Below are 24,126 nucleotides of genomic sequence, written 5' to 3'. Positions count from 1 at the left end.
CTTTTCGCATTTCATAAAGACAATAGCATTGACACACTTAATTGGGTCTTCATTAATTGTCCTGAGAATAAATAGAAGGCTGAGACCTCTGTTACTGCATATCAGTCAGTCAAGCTGCGCTCATTTTGAGTTGTGAGACTTTTAAAGAGGTGCTTGCATTGGCCGGGAATCGAACCCGGGTCTCCCGCGTGGCAGGAGAGAATTCGACCACTGAACCACCAAAGCCCACGTGTTGGAAAAAGGAGTTCCATTGAAGACGCCATCGCGTGTAGACAGAATCTTTTTCTTGATGGTCCATCAGTACTACATACTAAACCACATACTAACCTCATCACCACTGAACTACCAATGCCCACATTGTGTTCCACTGCACCACTGGACAGTCGCACTAATGACATTTGTACTTGGGACAGAATGTTTTGCTGAAAGGTAAAACAGTTTCGGAAACTGCCCATCCCTCGTGTCTACTCAAGAGATGGAAAGAAGGTAGAAGTGTCTTAAATCATCTTTATAGCATACCTTCCTTTTTACCTTTGTTGTGTTTCATGCCATTCTAGTGGGGTGAGAATTTGCAGATGCAGAGGCGAGAATTCGACCACTGAACCACCAATGCCCATGTGCCGGAGAAAGGAGTTCCATTGAAGACGCCATCGCGTGTAGACAGAATGTTTTTTGATGGTCCATCAGTACTACGTACTAAACCACACACTAACCTCATCACCACTGAACTACCAATGCCCACATTGTGTTCCACTGCACCACTGGACAGTCGCACTAATGACATTTGTACTTGGGACAGAATGTTTTGTTGAAAGGTAAAACTGTTTCGGAAGCTGTCCACCCATCACGTCTACTCAAGAGATGGAGAGAAGGTAGAAATGTCTTAAAACATCTTTATAGCATACCTTCCCTTTTTCCTTTGTTCTGTTTCATGCCCTTCTAGTGGTGTGAAAATTTGCAGGTGTTGAAATCTAAGCTCCTTGACTGGCACACATCTTGGGTATTAGACAGGGGAGCGCAATTCCTGGATGTCCGTTTTAGTTTGGCTTGAATTTTAGGTTTTATATATGCTTTAAGCATCTAGAGTTCACGGAAAAAAACAGTTGTTCTCCTAAAGCCTTTATTCCTTTGTCCTTTGCATTACCAATGCTCTCTCTAGAAGGTAGAGGACTGCACATATGTCCAAGCTGGCCATTCTACAATAGACCTGCCTCGTGTCAGGCTTGACAAAAAATGTAAACACCTCATCACATCTATCCTCATCACCACTGAACTACCGAGGCTGAGGGAAAAAGCATGCTAAATTGAAAAAATGTAAACATCTTTTCGCATTTCACAAAGGCAATAGCATTGACGCCCTTAATTGAGTCTTCATTAATTGTCTTCAGACTAATGAGGTTAGTACTTGGGATAGAATGTTTTGTTGTAAAACAGTTTCGGAGGCTGCCCAGCCCTCAAGTCTACTCAAGAGATGGAGAGAAGGTAGAACTGTCTCAAAACATCTTTATAGCATACACTCCCTTTTTCCTTTGTTCTGTTTCATGTCATTCTAGTGGTGTTAAAATGTGCAGGTGTTGAAGTCTAAGCTCCTTGACTGGCACAAGTCTCGGTACTAGAGAGGGGAGCTGGAGTTCACGGAAAGAACACTTGTTGTGCTGAAGACTTTATTCCTTTGACCTTTGGATTACCAATGCTGTCTCTGGAAGGTAGAGGACCGCACATATGTCGAAGCTGTCCATTCTACGAAAAATGTGCCTCGTGTGAGGCTTGAACTCACAACCTTCAGATTATGAGACTGACGCGCTGCCAACTGCGCCAACGAGGCTGAGGGAATACGCCTGCTAAATTGAAAAACAATTGTAAACACCTTTTCGCATTTCATAAAGACAATAGCATTGACACACTTAATTGGGTCTTCATTAATTGTCCTGAGAATAAATAGAAGGCTGAGACCTCTGTTACTGCATATCAGTCAGTCAAGCTGAGACTTTTAAAGAGGCGCTTGCATTGACCGGGAATCCAACCCGGGTCTCCCGCGTGGCAGGCGAGAATTCGACCACTGAACCACCAATGCCCACGTGTTGGAAAAAGGAGTTCCATTGAAGACGCCATCGCGTGTAGACAGAATCTTTTTCTTGATGGTCCATCAGTACTACATACTAAACCACATACTAACCTCATCACCACTGAACTACCAATGCCCACATTGTGTTCCACTGCACCACTGGACAGTCGCACTAATGACATTTGTACTTGGGACAGAATGTTTTGCTGAAAGGTAAAACAGTTTCGGAAACTGCCCAACCCTCGTGTGTACTCAAGAGATGGAGAGAAGGTAGAAGTGTCTTAAATCATCTTTATAGCATACCTTCCTTTTTCCCTTTGTTGTGTTTCATGCCATCCTAGTGGGGTGAGAATTTGCAGATGCAGAGGCGAGAATTCGACCACTGAACCACCAATGCCCATGTGCCGTAGAAAAGAGTTCTATTGAAGACGCCATCGCGTGTAGACAGAATGTTTTTTGATGGTCCATCAGTACTACGTACTAAACCACACACTAACCTCATCACCACTGAACTACCAATGCCCACATTGTGTTCCACTGCACCTCTGGACAGTCACACTAATGAAGTTAGTACTTGGGACAGAATGTTTTGTTAGAAAACTGTTTCGGAAGCTGTCCACCCATCACGTCTACTCAAGAGATGGAGAGAAGGTAGAAATGTCTTAAAACATCTTTATAGCATACCTTCCCTTTTTCCTTTGTTCTGTTTCATGCCCTTCTAGTGGTGTGAAAATTTGCAGGTGTTGAAATCTAAGCTCCTTGACTGGCACACATCTTGGGTATTAGACAGGGGAGCGCAATTCCTGGATGTCCGCTTTAGTTTGGGTTGAATTTTAGGTTTATATATGCTTTAAGCATCTAGAGTTCACGGAAAAAAACACTTGTTCTCCTAAAGCCTTTATTCCTTTGTCCTTTGCATTACCAATGCTCTCTCTAGAAGGTAGAGGACTGCACATATGTCCAAGCTGGCCATTCTACAATAGACCTGCCTCGTGTCAGGCTTGACAAAAAATGTAAACACCTCATCACATCTATCCTCATCACCACTGAACTACCGAGGCTGAGGGAAAAAGCATGCTAAATTGAAAAAATGTAAACATCTTTTCGCATTTCACAAAGGCAATAGCATTGACGCCCTTAATTGAGTCTTCATTAATTGTCTTCAGACTATTGAGGTTAGTACTTGGGACAAAATGTTTTGTTGGATGGATGGATGAAAATTTGCAGGTGTTGAAATCTTAGCTCCTTGACTGGCACACAGCTTGGGTATTAGACAGGGGAGCGCAATCCCTGGATGTCCGCTTTAGTTTGGCTTGAATTTTAGGTTTTATATATGCTTTAAGCATCTAGAATTCACGGAAAAAAACACTTGTTCTCCTAAAGCCTTTATTCCTTTGTCCTTTCCATTACCAATGCTCTCTCTAGAAGGTAGAGGACTGCACATATGTCCAAGCTGGCCATTCTACAATAGACCTGCCTCGTGTCAGGCTTGACAAAAAATGTAAACACCTCATCACATCTATCCTCATCACCACTGAACTACCGAGGCTGAGGGAAAAAGCATGCTAAATTGAAAAAATGTAAACATCTTTTCGCATTTCACAAAGGCAATAGCATTGACGCCCTTAATTGAGTCTTCATTAATTGTCTTCAGACTATTGAGGTTAGTACTTGGGACAGAATGTTTTGTTGGATGGTAAAACAGTTTCGGAGGCTGCCCAGCCCTCACGTCTACTCAAGAGATGGAGAGAAGGTAGAACTGTCTCAAAACATCTTTATAGCATACCCTCCCTTTTTCCTTTGTTCTGTTTCATGTCATTCTAGTGGTGTGAAAATGTGCAGGTGTTGAAGTCTAAGCTCCTTGACTGGCACAAATCTCGGTACTAGAGAGGGGAGCTGGAGTTCACGGAAAGAACACTTGTTGTGCTGAAGACTTTATTCCTTTGACCTTTGGATTACCAATGCTGTCTCTGGAAGGTAGAGGACCGCACATATGTCGAAGCTGTCCATTCTACGAAAAACCTGCCTCGTGTGAGGCTTGAACTCACGACCTTCAGATTATGAGACTGACGCGCTGCCAACTGTTAATTGTAAACACCTTTTCGCATTTCATAAAGACAATAGCATTGACACACTTAATTGGGTCTTCATTAATTGTCCTGAGAATAAATAGAAGGCTGAGACCTCTGTTACTGCATATCAGTCAGTCAAGCTGAGACTTTTAAAGAGGCGCTTGCATTGGCCGGGAATCGAACCCGGGTCTCCCGCATGGCAGGCGAGAATTCAACCACTGAACCACCAATGCCCACGTGTTGGAAAAAGGAGTTCCATTGAAGACGCCATCGCGTGTAGACAGAATCTTTTTCTTGATGGTCCATCAGTACTACATACTAAACCACATACTAACCTCATCACCACTGAACTACCAATGCCCACATTGTGTTCCACTGCACCACTGGACAGTCGCACTAATGACATTTGTACTTGGGACAGAATGTTTTGTTGAAAGGTAAAACTGTTTCGGAAGCTGTCCACCCATCACGTCTACTCAACAGATAGAGAGAAGGTAGAAATGTCTTAAAACATCTTTATAGCATACCTTCCCTTTTTCCTTTGTTCTGTTTCATGCCCTTCTAGTGGTGTGAAAATTTGCAGGTGTTGAAATCTAAGCTCCTTGACTGGCACACATCTTGGGTATTAGACAGGGGAGCGCAATTCCTGGATGTCCGTTTTAGTTTGGCTTGAATTTTAGGTTTTATATATGCTTTAAGCATCTAGAGTTCACGGAAAAAAACAGTTGTTCTCCTAAAGCCTTTATTCCTTTGTCCTTTGCATTACCAATGCTCTCTCTAGAAGGTAGAGGACTGCACATATGTCCAAGCTGGCCATTCTACAATAGACCTGCCTCGTGTCAGGCTTGACAAAAAATGTAAACACCACCTCATCACATCTATCCTCATCACCACTGAACTACCGAGGCTGAGGGAAAAAGCATGCTAAATTGAAAAAATGTAAACATCTTTTCGCATTTCACAAAGGCAATAGCATTGACGCCCTTAATTGAGTCTTCATTAATTGTCTTCAGACTATTGAGGTTAGTACTTGGGACAGAATGTTTTGTTGGATGGTAAAACAGTTTCGGAGGCTGCCCAGCCCTCACGTCTACTCAAGAGATGGAGAGAAGGTAGAACTGTCTCAAAACATCTTTATAGCATACCCTCCCTTTTTCCTTTGTTCTGTTTCATGTCATTCTAGTGGTGTGAAAATGTGCAGGTGTTGAAGTCTAAGCTCCTTGACTGGCACAAATCTCGGTACTAGAGAGGGGAGCTGGAGTTCACGGAAAGAACACTTGTTGTGCTGAAGACTTTATTCCTTTGACCTTTGGATTACCAATGCTGTCTCTGGAAGGTAGAGGACCGCACATATGTCGAAGCTGTCCATTCTACGAAAAACCTGCCTCGTGTGAGGCTTGAACTCACAACCTTCAGATTATGAGACTGACGCGCTGCCAACTGCGCCAACGAGGCTGAGGGAATGCGCCTGCTAAATTGAAAAACAATTGTAAACACCTTTTCGCATTTCATAAAGACAATAGCATTGACACACTTAATTGGGTCTTCATTAATTGTCCTGAGAATAAGTAGAAGGCTGAGACCTCTGTTACTGCATATCAGTCAGTCAAGCTGACACTTTTAAAGAGGCGCTTGCATTGGCCGAGAATCAAACCCGGGTCTCCCGCGTGGCAGGCGAGAATTCGACCACTGAACCACCAATGCCCACGTGTTGGAAAAAGGAGTTCCATTGAAGACGCCATCGCGTGTAGACAGAATCTTTTTCTTGATGGTCCATCAGTACTACATACTAAACCACATACTAACCTCATCACCACTGAACTACCAATGCCCACATTGTGTTCCACTGCACCACTGGACAGTCGCACTAATGACATTTGTACTTGGGACAGAATGTTTTGCTGAAAGGTAAAACAGTTTCGGAAACTGCCCAACCCTCGTGTCTACTCAAGAGATGGAGAGAAGGTAGAAGTGTCTTAAATCATCTTTATAGCATACCTTCCTTTTTCCCTTTGTTGTGTTTCATGCCATTCTAGTGGGGTTAGAATTTGCAGATGCAGAGGCGAGAATTCGACCACTGAACCACCAATGCCCATGTGCCGGAGAAAGGAGTTCCATTGAAGACGCCATCGCGTGTAGACAGAATGTTTTTTGATGGTCCATCAGTACTACGTACTAAACCACACACTAACCTCATCACCACTGAACTACCAATGCCCACATTGTGTTCCACTGCACCTCTGGACAGTCACACTAATAAAGTTAGTACTTGGGACAGAATGTTTTGTTGGAAAACTGTTTCGGAAGCTGTCCACCCATCACGTTTACTCAAGAGATGGAGAGAGGGTAGAAATGTCTTAAAACATCTTTATAGCATACCTTCCCTTTTTCCTTTGTTCTGTTTCATGCCCTTCTAGTGGTGTGAAAATTTGCAGGTGTTGAAATCTAAGCTCCTTGACTGGCACACATCTTGGGTATTAGACAGGGGAGCGCAATTCCTGGATGTCCGCTTTAGTTTGGCTTGAATTTTAGGTTTTATATATGCTTTAAGCATCTAGAGTTCACGGAAAAAAACACTTGTTCTCCTAAAGCCTTTATTCCTTTGTCCTTTGCATTACCAATGCTCTCTCTAGAAGGTAGAGGACTGCACATATGTCCAAGGCTTGACAAAAAATGTAAACACCTCATCACATCTATCCTCATCACCACTGAACTACCTAGGCTGAGGGAAAAAGCATGCTAAATTGAAAAAATGTAAACATCTTTTCGCATTTCACAAAGGCAATAGCATTGACGCCCTTAATTGAGTCTTCATTAATTGTCTTCAGACTATTGAGGTTAGTACTTGGGACAGAATGTTTTGTTGGATGGTAAAACAGTTTCGGAGGCTGCCCAGCCCTCACGTCTACTCAAGAGATGGAGAGAAGGTAGAACTGTCTCAAAACATCTTTATAGCATACCCTCCCTTTTTCCTTTGTTCTGTTTCATGTCATTCTAGTGGTCTGAAAATGTGCAGGTGTTGAAGTCTAAGCTCCTTGACTGGCACAAATCTCGGTACTAGAGAGGGGAGCTGGAGTTCACGGAAAGAACACTTGTTGTGCTGAAGACTTTATTCCTTTGACCTTTGGATTACCAATGCTGTCTCTGGAAGGTAGAGGACCGCACATATGTCGAAGCTGTCCATTCTACGAAAAACCTGCCTCGTGTGAGGCTTGAACTCACGACCTTCAGATTATGAGACTGACGCGCTGCCAACTGCGCCAACGAGGCTGAGGGAATGCGCCTGCTAAATTGAAAAACAATTGTAAACACCTTTTCGCATTTCATAAAGACAATAGCATTGACACACTTAATTGGGTCTTCATTAATTGTCCTGAGAATAAGTAGAAGGCTGAGACCTCTGTTACTGCATATCAGTCAGTCAAGCTGACACTTTTAAAGAGGCGCTTGCATTGGCCGAGAATCAAACCCGGGTCTCCCGCGTGGCAGGCGAGAATTCGACCACTGAACCACCAATGCCCACGTGTTGGAAAAAGGAGTTCCATTGAAGACGCCATCGCGTGTAGACAGAATCTTTTTCTTGATGGTCCATCAGTACTACATACTAAACCACATACTAACCTCATCACCACTGAACTACCAATGCCCACATTGTGTTCCACTGCACCACTGGACAGTCGCACTAATGACATTTGTACTTGGGACAGAATGTTTTGCTGAAAGGTAAAACAGTTTCGGAAACTGCCCAACCCTCGTGTCTACTCAAGAGATGGAGAGAAGGTAGAAGTGTCTTAAATCATCTTTATAGCATACCTTCCTTTTTCCCTTTGTTGTGTTTCATGCCATTCTAGTGGGGTTAGAATTTGCAGATGCAGAGGCGAGAATTCGACCACTGAACCACCAATGCCCATGTGCCGGAGAAAGGAGTTCCATTGAAGACGCCATCGCGTGTAGACAGAATGTTTTTTGATGGTCCATCAGTACTACGTACTAAACCACACACTAACCTCATCACCACTGAACTACCAATGCCCACATTGTGTTCCACTGCACCTCTGGACAGTCACACTAATAAAGTTAGTACTTGGGACAGAATGTTTTGTTGGAAAACTGTTTCGGAAGCTGTCCACCCATCACGTTTACTCAAGAGATGGAGAGAGGGTAGAAATGTCTTAAAACATCTTTATAGCATACCTTCCCTTTTTCCTTTGTTCTGTTTCATGCCCTTCTAGTGGTGTGAAAATTTGCAGGTGTTGAAATCTAAGCTCCTTGACTGGCACACATCTTGGGTATTAGACAGGGGAGCGCAATTCCTGGATGTCCGCTTTAGTTTGGCTTGAATTTTAGGTTTTATATATGCTTTAAGCATCTAGAGTTCACGGAAAAAAACACTTGTTCTCCTAAAGCCTTTATTCCTTTGTCCTTTGCATTACCAATGCTCTCTCTAGAAGGTAGAGGACTGCACATATGTCCAAGGCTTGACAAAAAATGTAAACACCTCATCACATCTATCCTCATCACCACTGAACTACCTAGGCTGAGGGAAAAAGCATGCTAAATTGAAAAAATGTAAACATCTTTTCGCATTTCACAAAGGCAATAGCATTGACGCCCTTAATTGAGTCTTCATTAATTGTCTTCAGACTATTGAGGTTAGTACTTGGGACAGAATGTTTTGTTGGATGGTAAAACAGTTTCGGAGGCTGCCCAGCCCTCACGTCTACTCAAGAGATGGAGAGAAGGTAGAACTGTCTCAAAACATCTTTATAGCATACCCTCCCTTTTTCCTTTGTTCTGTTTCATGTCATTCTAGTGGTCTGAAAATGTGCAGGTGTTGAAGTCTAAGCTCCTTGACTGGCACAAATCTCGGTACTAGAGAGGGGAGCTGGAGTTCACGGAAAGAACACTTGTTGTGCTGAAGACTTTATTCCTTTGACCTTTGGATTACCAATGCTGTCTCTGGAAGGTAGAGGACCGCACATATGTCGAAGCTGTCCATTCTACGAAAAACCTGCCTCGTGTGAGGCTTGAACTCACGACCTTCAGATTATGAGACTGACGCGCTGCCAACTGCGCCAACGAGGCTGAGGGAATGCGCCTGCTAAATTGAAAAACAATTGTAAACACCTTTTCGCATTTCATAAAGACAATAGCATTGACACACTTAATTGGGTCTTCATTAATTGTCCTGAGAATAAGTAGAAGGCTGAGACCTCTGTTACTGCATATCAGTCAGTCAAGCTGACACTTTTAAAGAGGCGCTTGCATTAGCCGAGAATCAAACCCGGGTCTCCCGCGTGGCAGGCGAGAATTCGACCACTGAACCACCAATGCCCACGTGTTGGAAAAAGGAGTTCCATTGAAGACGCCATCGCGTGTAGACAGAATCTTTTTCTTGATGGTCCATCAGTACTACATACTAAACCACATACTAACCTCATCACCACTGAACTACCAATGCCCACATTGTGTTCCACTGCACCACTGGACAGTCGCACTAATGACATTTGTACTTGGGACAGAATGTTTTGCTGAAAGGTAAAACAGTTTCGGAAACTGCCCAACCCTCGTGTCTACTCAAGAGATGGAGAGAAGGTAGAAGTGTCTTAAATCATCTTTATAGCATACCTTCCTTTTTCCCTTTGTTGTGTTTCATGCCATTCTAGTGGGGTGAGAATTTGCAGATGCAGAGGCGAGAATTCGACCACTGAACCACCAATGCCCATGTGCCGGAGAAAGGAGTTCCATTGAAGACGCCATCGCGTGTAGACAGAATGTTTTTTGATGGTCCATCAGTACTACGTACTAAACCACACACTAACCTCATCACCACTGAACTACCAATGCCCAGATTGTGTTCCACTGCACCTCTGGACAGTCACACTAATAAAGTTAGTACTTGGGACAGAATGTTTTGTTGGAAAACTGTTTCGGAAGCTGTCCACCCATCACGTTTACTCAAGAGATGGAGAGAGGGTAGAAATGTCTTAAAACATCTTTATAGCATACCTTCCCTTTTTCCTTTGTTCTGTTTCATGCCCTTCTAGTGGTGTGAAAATTTGCAGGTGTTGAAATCTAAGCTCCTTGACTGGCACACATCTTGGGTATTAGACAGGGGAGCGCAATTCCTGGATGTCCGCTTTAGTTTGGCTTGAATTTTAGGTTTTATATATGCTTTAAGCATCTAGAGTTCACGGAAAAAAACACTTGTTCTCCTAAAGCCTTTATTCCTTTGTCCTTTGCATTACCAATGCTCTCTCTAGAAGGTAGAGGACTGCACATATGTCCAAGGCTTGACAAAAAATGTAAACACCTCATCACATCTATCCTCATCACCACTGAACTACCGAGGCTGAGGGAAAAAGCATGCTAAATTGAAAAAATGTAAACATCTTTTCGCATTTCACAAAGGCAATAGCATTGACGCCCTTAATTGAGTCTTCATTAATTGTCTTCAGACTATTGAGGTTAGTACTTGGGACAGAATGTTTTGTTGGATGGTAAAACAGTTTCGGAGGCTGCCCAGCCCTCACGTCTACTCAAGAGATGGAGAGAAGGTAGAACTGTCTCAAAACATCTTTATAGCATACCCTCCCTTTTTCCTTTGTTCTGTTTCATGTCATTCTAGTGGTGTGAAAATGTGCAGGTGTTGAAGTCTAAGCTCCTTGACTGGCACAAATCTCGGTACTAGAGAGGGGAGCTGGAGTTCACGGAAAGAACACTTGTTGTGCTGAAGACTTTATTCCTTTGACCTTTGGATTACCAATGCTGTCTCTGGAAGGTAGAGGACCGCACATATGTCGAAGCTGTCCATTCTACGAAAAACCTGCCTCGTGTGAGGCTTGAACTCACGACCTTCAGATTATGAGACTGACGCGCTGCCAACTGTTAATTGTAAACACCTTTTCGCATTTCATAAAGACAATAGCATTGACACACTTAATTGGGTCTTCATTAATTGTCCTGAGAATAAATAGAAGGCTGAGACCTCTGTTACTGCATATCAGTCAGTCAAGCTGAGACTTTTAAAGAGGCGCTTACATTGGCCGGGAATCGAACCCGGGTCTCCCGCGTGGCAGGCGAGAATTCGACCACTGGACCACCAATGCCCACGTGTTGGAAAAAGGAGTTCCATTGAAGACGCCATCGCGTGTAGACAGAATCTTTTTCTTGATGGTCCATCAGTACTACATACTAAACCACATACTAACCTCATCACCACTGAACTACCAATGCCCACATTGTGTTCCACTGCACCACTGGACAGTCGCACTAATGACATTTGTACTTGGGACAGAATGTTTTGTTGAAAGGTAAAACTGTTTCGGAAGCTGTCCACCCATCACGTCTACTCAACAGATGGAGAGAAGGTAGAAATGTCTTAAAACATCTTTATAGCATACCTTCCCTTTTTCCTTTGTTCTGTTTCATGTCATTCTAGTGGTGTGAAAATGTGCAGGTGTTGAAGTCTAAGCTCCTTGACTGGCACAAATCTCGGTACTAGAGAGGGGAGCTGGAGTTCACGGAAAGAACACTTGTTGTGCTGAAGAATTTATTCCTTTGACCTTTGGATTACCAATGCTGTCTCTGGAAGGTAGAGGACCGCACATATGTCGAAGCTGTCCATTCTACGAAAAACCTGCCTCGTGTGAGGCTTGAACTCACGACCTTCAGATTATGAGACTGACGCGCTGCCAACTGCGCCAACGAGGCTGAGGGAATGCGCCTGCTAAATTGAAAAACAATTGTAAACACCTTTTCGCATTTCATAAAGACAATAGCATTGACACACTTAATTGGGTCTTCATTAATTGTCCTGAGAATAAATAGAAGGCTGAGACCTCTGTTACTGCATATCAGTCAGTCAAGCTGAGACTTTTAAAGAGGCGCTTGCATTGGCCGGGAATCGAACCCGGGTCTCCCGCGTGGCAGGCGAGAATTCGACCACTGAACCACCAATGCCCACGTGTTGGAAAAAGGAGTTCCATTGAAGACGCCATCGCGTGTAGACAGAATCTTTTTCTTGATGGTCCATCAGTACTACATACTAAACACATTGTGTTCCACTGCACCACTGGACAGTCGCACTAATGACATTTGTACTTGGGACAGAATGTTTTGCTGAAAGGTAAAACAGTTTCGGAAACTGCCCAACCCTCGTGTCTACTCAAGAGATGGAGAGAAGGTAGATGTGTCTTAAATCATCTTTATAGCATACCTTCCTTTTTCCCTATGTTGTGTTTCATGCCATTCTAGTGGGGTGAGAATTTGCAGATGCAGAGGCGAGAATTCGACCACTGAACCACCAATGCCCATGTGCCGGAGAAAGGAGTTCCTTGACTGGCACACATCTTGGGTATTAGACAGGGGAGCGCAATTCCTGGATGTCCGTTTTAGTTTGGCTTGAATTTTAGGTTTTATATATGCTTTAAGCATCTAGAGTTCACGGAAAAAAACAGTTGTTCTCCTAAAGCCTTTATTCCTTTGTCCTTTGCATTACCAATGCTCTCTCTAGAAGGTAGAGGACTGCACATATGTCCAAGCTGGCCATTCTACAATAGACCTGCCTCGTGTCAGGCTTGACAAAAAATGTAAACACCACCTCATCACATCTATCCTCATCACCACTGAACTACCGAGGCTGAGGGAAAAAGCATGCTAAATTGAAAAAATGTAAACATCTTTTCGCATTTCACAAAGGCAATAGCATTGACGCCCTTAATTGAGTCTTCATTAATTGTCTTCAGACTATTGAGGTTAGTACTTGGGACAGAATGTTTTGTTGGATGGTAAAACAGTTTCGGAGGCTGCCCAGCCCTCACGTCTACTCAAGAGATGGAGAGAAGGTAGAACTGTCTCAAAACATCTTTATAGCATACCCTCCCTTTTTCCTTTGTTCTGTTTCATGTCATTCTAGTGGTGTGAAAATGTGCAGGTGTTGAAGTCTAAGCTCCTTGACTGGCACAAATCTCGGTACTAGAGAGGGGAGCTGGAGTTCACGGAAAGAACACTTGTTGTGCTGAAGACTTTATTCCTTTGACCTTTGGATTACCAATGCTGTCTCTGGAAGGTAGAGGACCGCACATATGTCGAAGCTGTCCATTCTACGAAAAACCTGCCTCGTGTGAGGCTTGAACTCACGACCTTCAGATTATGAGACTGACGCGCTGCCAACTGCGCCAACGAGGCTGAGGGAATGCGCCTGCTAAATTGAAAAACAATTGTAAACACCTTTTCGCATTTCATAAAGACCATAGCATTGACACACTTAATTGGGTCTTCATTAATTGTCCTGAGAATAAGTAGAAGGCTGAGACCTCTGTTACTGCATATCAGTCAGTCAAGCTGACACTTTTAAAGAGGCGCTTGCATTGGCCGAGAATCAAACCCGGGTCTCCCGCGTGGCAGGCGAGAATTCGACCACTGAACCACCAATGCCCACGTGTTGGAAAAAGGAGTTCCATTGAAGACGCCATCGCGTGTAGACAGAATCTTTTTCTTGATGGTCCATCAGTACTACATACTAAACCACATACTAACCTCATCACCACTGAACTACCAATGCCCACATTGTGTTCCACTGCACCACTGGACAGTCGCACTAATGACATTTGTACTTGGGACAGAATGTTTTGCTGAAAGGTAAAACAGTTTCGGAAACTGCCCAACCCTCGTGTCTACTCAAGAGATGGAGAGAAGGTAGAAGTGTCTTAAATCATCTTTATAGCATACCTTCCTTTTTCCCTTTGTTGTGTTTCATGCCATTCTAGTGGGGTGAGAATTTGCAGATGCAGAGGCGAGAATTCGACCACTGAACCACCAATGCCCATGTGCCGGAGAAAGGAGTTCCATTGAAGACGCCATCGCGTGTAGACAGAATGTTTTTTGATGGTCCATCAGTACTACGTACTAAACCACACACTAACCTCATCACCACTGAACTACCAATGCCCACATTGTGTTCCACTGCACCTCTGGACAGTCACACTAATAAAGTTAGTACTTGGGACAGAATGTTTTGTTGGAAAACTGTTTCGGAAGCTGTCCACCCATCACGTTTACTCAAGAGATGGAGAGAGGGTAGAAATGTCTTAAAACATCTTTATAGCATACCTTCCCTTTTTCCTTTGTTCTGTTTCATGCCCTTCTAGTGGTGTGAAAATTTGCAGGTGTTGAAATCTAAGCTCCTTGACTGGCACACATCTTGGGTATTAGACAGGGGAGCGCAATTCCTGGATGTCCGCTTTAGTTTGGCTTGAATTTTAGGTTTTATATATGCTTTAAGCATCTAGAGTTCACGGAAAAAAACACTTGTTCTCCTAAAGCCTTTATTCCTTTGTCCTTTGCATTACCAATGCTCTCTCTAGAAGGTAGAGGACTGCACATATGTCCAAGGCTTGACAAAAAATGTAAACACCTCATCACATCTATCCTCATCACCACTGAACTACCTAGGCTGAGGGAAAAAGCATGCTAAATTGAAAAAATGTAAACATCTTTTCGCATTTCACAAAGGCAATAGCATTGACGCCCTTAATTGAGTCTTCATTAATTGTCTTCAGACTATTGAGGTTAGTACTTGGGACAGAATGTTTTGTTGGATGGTAAAACAGTTTCGGAGGCTGCCCAGCCCTCACGTCTACTCAAGAGATGGAGAGAAGGTAGAACTGTCTCAAAACATCTTTATAGCATACCCTCCCTTTTTCCTTTGTTCTGTTTCATGTCATTCTAGTGGTCTGAAAATGTGCAGGTGTTGAAGTCTAAGCTCCTTGACTGGCACAAATCTCGGTACTAGAGAGGGGAGCTGGAGTTCACGGAAAGAACACTTGTTGTGCTGAAGACTTTATTCCTTTGACCTTTGGATTACCAATGCTGTCTCTGGAAGGTAGAGGACCGCACATATGTCGAAGCTGTCCATTCTACGAAAAACCTGCCTCGTGTGAGGCTTGAACTCACGACCTTCAGATTATGAGACTGACGCGCTGCCAACTGCGCCAACGAGGCTGAGGGAATGCGCCTGCTAAATTGAAAAACAATTGTAAACACCTTTTCGCATTTCATAAAGACAATAGCATTGACACACTTAATTGGGTCTTCATTAATTGTCCTGAGAATAAGTAGAAGGCTGAGACCTCTGTTACTGCATATCAGTCAGTCAAGCTGACACTTTTAAAGAGGCGCTTGCATTGGCCGAGAATCAAACCCGGGTCTCCCGCGTGGCAGGCGAGAATTCGACCACTGAACCACCAATGCCCACGTGTTGGAAAAAGGAGTTCCATTGAAGACGCCATCGCGTGTAGACAGAATCTTTTTCTTGATGGTCCATCAGTACTACATACTAAACCACATACTAACCTCATCACCACTGAACTACCAATGCCCACATTGTGTTCCACTGCACCACTGGACAGTCGCACTAATGACATTTGTACTTGGGACAGAATGTTTTGCTGAAAGGTAAAACAGTTTCGGAAACTGCCCAACCCTCGTGTCTACTCAAGAGATGGAGAGAAGGTAGAAGTGTCTTAAATCATCTTTATAGCATACCTTCCTTTTTCCCTTTGTTGTGTTTCATGCCATTCTAGTGGGGTGAGAATTTGCAGATGCAGAGGCGAGAATTCGACCACTGAACCACCAATGCCCATGTGCCGGAGAAAGGAGTTCCATTGAAGACGCCATCGCGTGTAGACAGAATGTTTTTTGATGGTCCATCAGTACTACGTACTAAACCACACACTAACCTCATCACCACTGAACTACCAATGCCCACATTGTGTTCCACTGCACCTCTGGACAGTCACACTAATAAAGTTAGTACTTGGGACAGAATGTTTTGTTGGAAAACTGTTTCGGAAGCTGTCCACCCATCACGTTTACTCAAGAGATGGAGAGAGGGTAGAAATGTCTTAAAACATCTTTATAGCATACCTTCCCTTTTTCCTTTGTTCTGTTTCATGCCCTTCTAGTGGTGTGAAAATTTGCAGGTGTTGAAATCTAAGCTCCTTGACTGGCACACATCTTGGGTATTAGACAGGGGAGCGCAATTCCTGGATGTCCGCTTTAGTTTGGCTTGAATTTTAGGTTTTATATATGCTTTAAGCATCTAGAGTTCACGGAAAAAAACACTTGTTCTCCTAAAGCCTTTATTCCTTTGTCCTTTGCATTACCAATGCTCTCTCTAGAAGGTAGAGGACTGCACATATGTCCAAGGCTTGACAAAAAATGTAAACACCTCATCACATCTATCCTCATCACCACTGAACTACCTAGGCTGAGGGAAAAAGCATGCTAAATTGAAAAAATGTAAACATCTTTTCGCATTTCACAAAGGCAATAGCATTGACGCCCTTAATTGAGTCTTCATTAATTGTCTTCAGACTATTGAGGTTAGTACTTGGGACAGAATGTTTTGTTGGATGGTAAAACAGTTTCGGAGGCTGCCCAGCCCTCACGTCTACTCAAGAGATGGAGAGAAGGTAGAACTGTCTCAAAACATCTTTATAGCATACCCTCCCTTTTTCCTTTGTTCTGTTTCATGTCATTCTAGTGGTGTGAAAATGTGCAGGTGTTGAAGTCTAAGCTCCTTGACTGGCACAAATCTCGGTACTAGAGAGGGGAGCTGGAGTTCACGGAAAGAACACTTGTTGTGCTGAAGACTTTATTCCTTTGACCTTTGGATTACCAATGCTGTCTCTGGAAGGTAGAGGACCGCACATATGTCGAAGCTGTCCATTCTACGAAAAACCTGCCTCGTGTGAGGCTTGAACTCACGACCTTCAGATTATGAGACTGACGCGCTGCCAACTGTTAATTGTAAACACCTTTTCGCATTTCATAAAGACAATAGCATTGACACACTTATTTGGGTCTTCATTAATTGTCCTGAGAATAAATAGAAGGCTGAGACCTCTGTTACTGCATATCAGTCAGTCAAGCTGAGACTTTTAAAGAGGCGCTTGCATTGGCCGGGAATCGAACCCGGCTCTCCCGCGTGGCAGGAGAGAATTCGACCATTGAACCACCAATGCCCACGTATTGGAAAAAGGAGTTCCATTGAAGACGCCATCGCGTGTAGACAGAATCTTTTTCTTGATGGTCCATCAGTACTACATACTAAACCACATACTAACCTCATCACCACTGAACTACCAATGCCCACATTGTGTTCCACTGCACCACTGGACAGTCGCACTAATGACATTTGTACTTGGGACAGAATGTTTTGTTGAAAGGTAAAACTGTTTCGGAAGCTGTCCACCCATCACGTCTACTCAAGAGATGGAGAGAAGGTAGAAGTGTCTTAAATCATCTTTATAGCATACCTTCCTTTTTACCTTTGTTGTGTTTCATGCCATTCTAGTGGGGTGAGAATTTGCAGATGCAGAGGCGAGAATTCGACCACTGAACCACCAATGCCCATGTGCCGGAGAAAGGAGTTCCATTGAAGACGCCATCGCGTGTAGACAGAATGTTTTTTGATGGTCCATCAGTACTACGTACTAAACCACACACTAACCTCATCACCACTGAACCACCAACGCCAGGTAAAACAGTTTCGGAAACTGCCCATCCCTCGTGTCTACTCAAGAGATGGAGAGAAGGTAGAAGTGTCTTAAATCATCTTTATAGCATACCTTCCTTTTTACCTTTGTTGTGTTTCATGCCATTCTAGTGGGGTGAAAATTTGCAGATGCAGAGGCGAGAATTCGACCACTGAACCACCAATGCCCATGTGCCGGAGAAAGGAGTTCCATTGAAGACGCCATCGCGTGTAGACAGAATGTTTTTTGATGGTCCATCAGTACTACGTACTAAACCACACACTAACCTCATCACCACTGAACTACCAATGCCCACATTGTGTTCCACTGCACCTCTGGACAGTCACACTAATGAAGTTAGTACTTGGGACAGAATGTTTTGTTGGAAAACTGTTTCGGAAGCTGTCCACCCATCACGTCTACACACTAACCTCATCACCACTGAACTACCAATGCCCACATTGTGTTCCACTGCACCTCTGGACAGTCACACTAATGAAGTTAGTACTTGGGACAGAATGTTTTGTTGGAAAACTGTTTCGGAAGCTGTCCACCCATCACGTCTACTCAAGAGATGGAGAGAAGGTAGAAATGTTTTAAAACATCTTTATAGCATACCTTCCCTTTTTCCTTTGTTCTGTTTCATGCCCTTCTAGTGGTGTGAAAATTTGCAGGTGTTGAAATCTAAGCTCCTTGACTGGCACACATCTTGGGTATTAGACAGGGGAGCGCAATTCCTGGATGTCCGCTTTAGTTTGGGTTGAATTTTAGGTTTTATATATGCTTTAAGCATCTAGAGTTCACGGAAAAAAACACTTGTTCTCCTAAAGCCTTTATTCCTTTGTCCTTTGCATTACCAATGCTCTCTCTAGAAGGTAGAGGACTGCACATATGTCCAAGGCTTGACAAAAAATGTAAACACCTCATCACATCTATCCTCATCACCACTGAACTACCGAGGCTGAGGGAAAAAGCATGCTAAATTGAAAAAATGTAAACATCTTTTCGCATTTCACAAAGGCAATAGCATTGACGCCCTTAATTGAGTCTTCATTAATTGTCTTCAGACTATTGAGGTTAGTACTTGGGACAGAATGTTTTGTTGGATGGTAAAACAGTTTCGGAGGCTGCCCAGCCCTCACGTCTACTCAAGAGATGGAGAGAAGGTAGAACTGTCTCAAAACATCTTTATAGCATACCCTCCCTTTTTCCTTTGTTCTGTTTCATGTCATTCTAGTGGTGTGAAAATGTGCAGGTGTTGAAGTCTAAGCTCCTTGACTGGCACAAATCTCGGTACTAGAGAGGGGAGCTGGAGTTCACGGAAAGAACACTTGTTGTGCTGAAGACTTTATTCCTTTGACCTTTGGATTACCAATGCTGTCTCTGGAAGGTAGAGGACCGCACATATGTCGAAGCTGTCCATTCTACGAAAAACCTGCCTCGTGTGAGGCTTGAACTCACGACCTTCAGATTATGAGACTGACGCGCTGCCAACTGTTAATTGTAAACACCTTTTCGCATTTCATAAAGACAATAGCATTGACACACTTTATTGGGTCTTCATTAATTGTCCTGAGAATAAATAGAAGGCTGAGACCTCTGTTACTGCATATCAGTCAGTCAAGCTGAGACTTTTAAAGAGGCGCTTGCATTGGCCGGGAATCGAACCCGGCTCTCCCGCGTGGCAGGAGAGAATTCGACCATTGAACCACCAATGCCCACGTATTGGAAAAAGGAGTTCCATTGAAAACGCCATCGCGTGTAGACAGAATCTTTTTCTTGATGGTCCATCAGTACTACATACTAAACCACATACTAACCTCATCACCACTGAACTACCAATGCCCACATTGTGTTCCACTGCACCACTGGACAGTCGCACTAATGACATTTGTACTTGGGACAGAATGTTTTGTTGAAAGGTAAAACTGTTTCGGAAGCTGTCCACCCATCACGTCTACTCAAGAGATGGAGAGAAGGTAGAAGTGTCTTAAATCATCTTTATAGCATACCTTCCTTTTTACCTTTGTTGTGTTTCATGCCATTCTAGTGGGGTGAGAATTTGCAGATGCAGAGGCGAGAATTCGACCACTGAACCACCAATGCCCATGTGCCGGAGAAAGGAGTTCCATTGAAGACGCCATCGCGTGTAGACAGAATGTTTTTTGATGGTCCATCAGTACTACGTACTAAACCACACACTAACCTCATCACCACTGAACTACCAATGCCCACATTGTGTTCCACTGCACCTCTGGACAGTCACACTAATGAAGTTAGTACTTGGGACAGAATGTTTTGTTGGAAAACTGTTTCGGAAGCTGTCCACCCATCACGTCTACTCAAGAGATGGAGAGAAGGTAGAAATGTTTTAAAACATCTTTATAGCATACCTTCCCTTTTTCATTTGTTCTGTTTCATGCCCTTCTAGTGGTGTGAAAATTTGCAGGTGTTGAAATCTAAGCTCCTTGACTGGCACACATCTTGGGTATTAGACAGGGGAGCGCAATTCCTGGATGTCCGCTTTAGTTTGGGTTGAATTTTAGGTTTTATATATGCTTTAAGCATCTAGAGTTCACGGAAAAAAACACTTGTTCTCCTAAAGCCTTTATTCCTTTGTCCTTTGCATTACCAATGCTCTCTCTAGAAGGTAGAGGACTGCACATATGTCCAAGCTGGCCATTCTACAATAGACCTGCCTCGTGTCAGGCTTGACAAAAAATGTAAACACCTCATCACATCTATCCTCATCACCACTGAACTACCGAGGCTGAGGGAAAAAGCATGCTAAATTGAAAAAATGTAAACATCTTTTCGCATTTCACAAAGGCAATAGCATTGACGCCCTTAATTGAGTCTTCATTAATTGTCTTCAGACTATTGAGGTTAGTACTTGGGACAGAATGTTTTGTTGGATGGTAAAACAGTTTCGGAGGCTGCCCAGCCCTCAAGTCTACTCAAGAGATGGAGAGAAGGTAGAACTGTCTCAAAACATCTTTATAGCATACCCTCCCTTTTTCCTTTGTTCTGTTTCATGTCATTCTAGTGGTGTGAAAATGTGCAGGTGTTGAAGTCTAAGCTCCTTGACTGGCACAAATCTCGGTACTAGAGAGGGGAGCTGGAGTTCACGGAAAGAACACTTGTTGTGCTGAAGACTTTATTCCTTTGACCTTTGGATTACCAATGCTGTCTCTGGAAGGTAGAGGACCGCACATATGTCGAAGCTGTCCATTCTACGAAAAACCTGCCTCGTGTGAGGCTTGAACTCACGACCTTCAGATTATGAGACTGACGCGCTGCCAACTATTAATTGTAAACACCTTTTCGCATTTCATAAAGACAATAGCATTGACACACTTAATTGGGTCTTCATTAATTGTCCTGAGAATAAATAGAAGGCTGAGACCTCTGTTACTGCATATCAGTCAGTCAAGCTGAGACTTTTAAAGAGGCGCTTACATTGGCCGGGAATCGAACCCGGGTCTCCCGCGTGGCAGGCGAGAATTCGACCACTGGACCACCAATGCCCACGTGTTGGAAAAAGGAGTTCCATTGAAGACGCCATCGCGTGTAGACAGAATCTTTTTCTTGATGGTCCATCAGTACTACATACTAAACCACATACTAACCTCATCACCACTGAACTACCAATGCCCACATTGTGTTCCACTGCACCACTGGACAGTCGCACTAATGACATTTGTACTTGGGACAGAATGTTTTGTTGAAAGGTAAAACTGTTTCGGAAGCTGTCCACCCATCACGTCTACTCAACAGATGGAGAGAGGGTAGAAATGTCTTAAAACATCTTTATAGCATACCTTGCCTTTTTCCTTTGTTCTGTTTCATGTCATTCTAGTGGTGTGAAAATGTGCAGGTGTTGAAGTCTAAGCTCCTTGACTGGCACAAATCTCGGTACTAGAGAGGGGAGCTGGAGTTCACGGAAAGAACACTTGTTGTGCTGAAGACTTTATTCCTTTGACCTTTGGATTACCAATGCTGTCTCTGGAAGGTAGAGGACCGCACATATGTCGAAGCTGTCCATTCTACGAAAAACCTGCCTCGTGTGAGGCTTGAACTCACGACCTTCAGATTATGAGACTGACGCGCTGCCAACTGCGCCAACGAGGCTGAGGGAATGCACCTGCTAAATTGAAAAACAATTGTAAACACCTTTTCGCATTTCATAAAGACAATAGCATTGACACACTTAATTGGGTCTTCATTAATTGTCCTGAGAATAAATAGAAGGCTGAGACCTCTGTTACTGCATATCAGTCAGTCAAGCTGAGACTTTTAAAGAGGCGCTTGCATTGGCCGGGAATCGAACCCGGGTCTCCCGCGTGGCAGGCGAGAATTCGACCACTGAACCACCAATGCCCACGTGTTGGAAAAAGGAGTTCCATTGAAGACGCCATCGCGTGTAGACAGAATCTTTTTCTTGATGGTCCATCAGTACTACATACTAAACACATTGTGTTCCACTGCACCACTGGACAGTCGCACTAATGACATTTGTACTTGGGACAGAATGTTTTGCTGAAAGGTAAAACAGTTTCGGAAACTGCCCAACCCTCGTGTCTACTCAAGAGATGGAGAGAAGGTAGATGTGTCTTAAATCATCTTTATAGCATACCTTCCTTTTTCCCTTTGTTGTGTTTCATGCCATTCTAGTGGGGTGAGAATTTGCAGATGCAGAGGCGAGAATTCGACCACTGAACCACCAATGCCCATGTGCCGGAGAAAGGAGTTCCTTGACTGGCACACATCTTGGGTATTAGACAGGGGAGCGCAATTCCTGGATGTCCGTTTTAGTTTGGCTTGAATTTTAGGTTTTATATATGCTTTAAGCATCTAGAGTTCACGGAAAAAAACAGTTGTTCTCCTAAAGCCTTTATTCCTTTGTCCTTTGCATTACCAATGCTCTCTCTAGAAGGTAGAGGACTGCACATATGTCCAAGCTGGCCATTCTACAATAGACCTGCCTCGTGTCAGGCTTGACAAAAAATGTAAACACCACCTCATCACATCTATCCTCATCACCACTGAACTACCGAGGCTGAGGGAAAAAGCATGCTAAATTGAAAAAATGTAAACATCTTTTCGCATTTCACAAAGGCAATAGCATTGACGCCCTTAATTGAGTCTTCATTAATTGTCTTCAGACTATTGAGGTTAGTACTTGGGACAGAATGTTTTGTTGGATGGTAAAACAGTTTCGGAGGCTGCCCAGCCCTCACGTCTACTCAAGAGATGGAGAGAAGGTAGAACTGTCTCAAAACATCTTTATAGCATACCCTCCCTTTTTCCTTTGTTCTGTTTCATGTCATTCTAGTGGTGTGAAAATGTGCAGGTGTTGAAGTCTAAGCTCCTTGACTGGCACAAATCTCGGTACTAGAGAGGGGAGCTGGAGTTCACGGAAAGAACACTTGTTGTGCTGAAGACTTTATTCCTTTGACCTTTGGATTACCAATGCTGTCTCTGGAAGGTAGAGGACCGCACATATGTCGAAGCTGTCCATTCTACGAAAAACCTGCCTCGTGTGAGGCTTGAACTCACGACCTTCAGATTATGAGACTGACGCGCTGCCAACTGCGCCAACGAGGCTGAGGGAATGCGCCTGCTAAATTGAAAAACAATTGTAAACACCTTTTCGCATTTCATAAAGACAATAGCATTGACACACTTAATTGGGTCTTCATTAATTGTCCTGAGAATAAGTAGAAGGCTGAGACCTCTGTTACTGCATATCAGTCAGTCAAGCTGAGACTTTTAAAGAGGCGCTTGCATTGGCCGAGAATCAAACCCGGGTCTCCCGCGTGGCAGGCGAGAATTCGACCACTGAACCACCAATGCCCACGTGTTGGAAAAAGGAGTTCCATTGAAGACGCCATCGCGTGTAGACAGAATCTTTTTCTTGATGGTCCATCAGTACTACATACTAAACCACATACTAACCTCATCACCACTGAACTACCAATGCCCACATTGTGTTCCACTGCACCACTGGACAGTCGCACTAATGACATTTGTACTTGGGACAGAATGTTTTGCTGAAAGGTAAAACAGTTTCGGAAACTGCCCAACCCTCGTGTCTACTCAAGAGATGGAGAGAAGGTAGAAGTGTCTTAAATCATCTTTATAGCATACCTTCCTTTTTCCCTTTGTTGTGTTTCATGCCATTCTAGTGGGGTGAGAATTTGCAGATGCAGAGGCGAGAATTCGACCACTGAACCACCAATGCCCATGTGCCGGAGAAAGGAGTTCCATTGAAGACGCCATCGCGTGTAGACAGAATGTTTTTTGATGGTCCATCAGTACTACGTACTAAACCACACACTAACCTCATCACCACTGAACTACCAATGCCCACATTGTGTTCCACTGCACCTCTGGACAGTCACACTAATAAAGTTAGTACTTGGGACAGAATGTTTTGTTGGAAAAC

At 43.6% G+C, this 24,126-nt stretch overlaps 12 non-coding genes across 12 annotated transcripts; all 12 read right to left on the bottom strand.

The window, feature by feature from the left end:
* Positions 1–1,752: 1,752 nt before the first annotated feature.
* On the bottom strand, positions 1,753–1,825 carry trnam-cau (transfer RNA methionine (anticodon CAU)). Its single transcript has one exon. It is a non-coding gene; the product is annotated as a tRNA-Met (tRNA).
* A 2,474-nt stretch (positions 1,826–4,299) lies between these two features.
* On the bottom strand, positions 4,300–4,370 carry trnag-gcc (transfer RNA glycine (anticodon GCC)). The gene has a single exon. It is a non-coding gene; the product is annotated as a tRNA-Gly (tRNA).
* Positions 4,371–5,519: 1,149 nt separating this feature from the next.
* trnam-cau (transfer RNA methionine (anticodon CAU)) lies at positions 5,520–5,592 on the bottom strand. Its single transcript has one exon. It is a non-coding gene; the product is annotated as a tRNA-Met (tRNA).
* A 1,742-nt stretch (positions 5,593–7,334) lies between these two features.
* trnam-cau (transfer RNA methionine (anticodon CAU)) lies at positions 7,335–7,407 on the bottom strand. The gene has a single exon. It is a non-coding gene; the product is annotated as a tRNA-Met (tRNA).
* Positions 7,408–9,149: 1,742 nt separating this feature from the next.
* Positions 9,150–9,222, bottom strand: trnam-cau (transfer RNA methionine (anticodon CAU)). Its single transcript has one exon. It is a non-coding gene; the product is annotated as a tRNA-Met (tRNA).
* Positions 9,223–11,777: 2,555 nt separating this feature from the next.
* On the bottom strand, positions 11,778–11,850 carry trnam-cau (transfer RNA methionine (anticodon CAU)). The gene has a single exon. It is a non-coding gene; the product is annotated as a tRNA-Met (tRNA).
* A 178-nt stretch (positions 11,851–12,028) lies between these two features.
* Positions 12,029–12,099, bottom strand: trnag-gcc (transfer RNA glycine (anticodon GCC)). The gene has a single exon. It is a non-coding gene; the product is annotated as a tRNA-Gly (tRNA).
* Positions 12,100–13,253: 1,154 nt separating this feature from the next.
* On the bottom strand, positions 13,254–13,326 carry trnam-cau (transfer RNA methionine (anticodon CAU)). The gene has a single exon. It is a non-coding gene; the product is annotated as a tRNA-Met (tRNA).
* Positions 13,327–15,068: 1,742 nt separating this feature from the next.
* Positions 15,069–15,141, bottom strand: trnam-cau (transfer RNA methionine (anticodon CAU)). The gene has a single exon. It is a non-coding gene; the product is annotated as a tRNA-Met (tRNA).
* A 6,595-nt stretch (positions 15,142–21,736) lies between these two features.
* Positions 21,737–21,809, bottom strand: trnam-cau (transfer RNA methionine (anticodon CAU)). The gene has a single exon. It is a non-coding gene; the product is annotated as a tRNA-Met (tRNA).
* A 178-nt stretch (positions 21,810–21,987) lies between these two features.
* On the bottom strand, positions 21,988–22,058 carry trnag-gcc (transfer RNA glycine (anticodon GCC)). The gene has a single exon. It is a non-coding gene; the product is annotated as a tRNA-Gly (tRNA).
* Positions 22,059–23,212: 1,154 nt separating this feature from the next.
* trnam-cau (transfer RNA methionine (anticodon CAU)) lies at positions 23,213–23,285 on the bottom strand. The gene has a single exon. It is a non-coding gene; the product is annotated as a tRNA-Met (tRNA).
* Positions 23,286–24,126: the final 841 nt, after the last annotated feature.

Source organism: Channa argus, unplaced genomic scaffold (genome assembly GCF_033026475.1).
Source record: "Channa argus isolate prfri unplaced genomic scaffold, Channa argus male v1.0 Contig022, whole genome shotgun sequence".
Classification (NCBI taxonomy): Eukaryota; Metazoa; Chordata; class Actinopteri; order Anabantiformes; family Channidae; genus Channa; species Channa argus.
Note: the sequence above shows the minus strand (reverse complement) of the source record. Positions and strands in the feature narration are given on the sequence as shown.